This window comes from Octopus bimaculoides, chromosome 5 (assembly GCF_001194135.2).
Source record: "Octopus bimaculoides isolate UCB-OBI-ISO-001 chromosome 5, ASM119413v2, whole genome shotgun sequence".
NCBI classification, from domain to species: Eukaryota; Metazoa; Mollusca; class Cephalopoda; order Octopoda; family Octopodidae; genus Octopus; species Octopus bimaculoides.
This window is the reverse complement of record NC_068985.1, coordinates 15,927,305-15,928,755: the sequence shown is the minus strand read 5'-3', so window position 1 is coordinate 15,928,755 and position 1,451 is coordinate 15,927,305.

Below are 1,451 nucleotides of genomic sequence, written 5' to 3'. Positions count from 1 at the left end.
TATATACAGAGAGAGAGAGAGAGAGAGAGAGAGAGAGAGACATAGTTAGATAGACAGATAGATAGATAGATAGATAGATAGATAGATAGATAGATAGATAGATAGATAGATAATCATTCATACGTTTGAGAAGATATTCATACACAAAGTATTGACTTGTTTCAACCGGATGAAAGAAAAATTGCTCCTCGGTGTTGTCGTCATACAATCAATCAGTGTCCCACAATGTGTTTACTGTACCAGTACTAATATCAACATTCGAGCTACTCTAATGAACACCAGATGATATTTGAAACAGAGAATGTCAAAACCCGGAAGCCGGTGACTGCAAAAGAAAAAAAAATTCCATATCAACAATGTTATTCTTCTGCAGGTTTAACATTGATTCAAACACCGTTTGTACGATGCATCAATTCCCTTCCACAGCAACTACCACTCACCAAGCATTGCAGTGACTCCACTGAACAAACCTACATTAACAAGGCTAATACCACCATGATGGCTTGAAACAGAGCTCCTTGGAGACTATTCGCCGTAAAAAATATCTAGCTATGCAAATCGAGGGGGTTGCACAGTTCTCCTATCTTCAAAGCCTCTCTTTAAACTCGGGTCTCTACGAAACTATCTATATAACTTCTCTTTCAATAATCCTCTCTTTCTACCTCCATACTTTATTGCCTGAAAGCATCGGGGAAAAGCTTTCAAGCATAAAGATATGAATTAACTATGTAGTCAGTAGTATTCAGGCTGACAGTAATATATGATAGATAGCCAAATAGTCCATTGTGGACGTATATGCGTTATATTAGTTCACAATTTGAAATATATGCTTTTGCAATACAAGAACAAGAAATAACACAACACCTGATACTGTAAGGATAGAGATCTAGTTGGAACATTTCGATATGAAAATCAGTGAAGACTCTGAAGAATTAAGATCAAAGATTTTACCTACATCGTGTGCATCTGTTTGAAAATGATATCAGGATACTGTGAATGATGTGGTGTGCCCAATCCTTAAAAGGATAGAGTCACCAAGGACTTATACACCCATTATATAAAAGAATAATGGAGTAATGTTCCTGTAAAAATCCTCAATAAAATATATGCACATCATACCAGGCAATTATCTGGGACTTAAAAAGAAATTATATACAGTAGCAGAAATAAATAGTCCACTTGACCTTGATATAATGTTACATATAGTCGAAAGTAAAATTTATGGCGAATTAAGGAGAAATCTGTAAATACTGCAGTTGGACTGCAAATTTTGAATTATAACTATGATTATTGGGGTTTTTAGTTATGTAACTAACCAACTCAGTACTACTCCTGAGAACTTCAACTTCAAGAAATAAAGAGCGCAACTGGAGAAATGAGCTCCAAGCTTATATACACTATGGAACCGTATATATATATATATATATATATATATATATATATATATATAT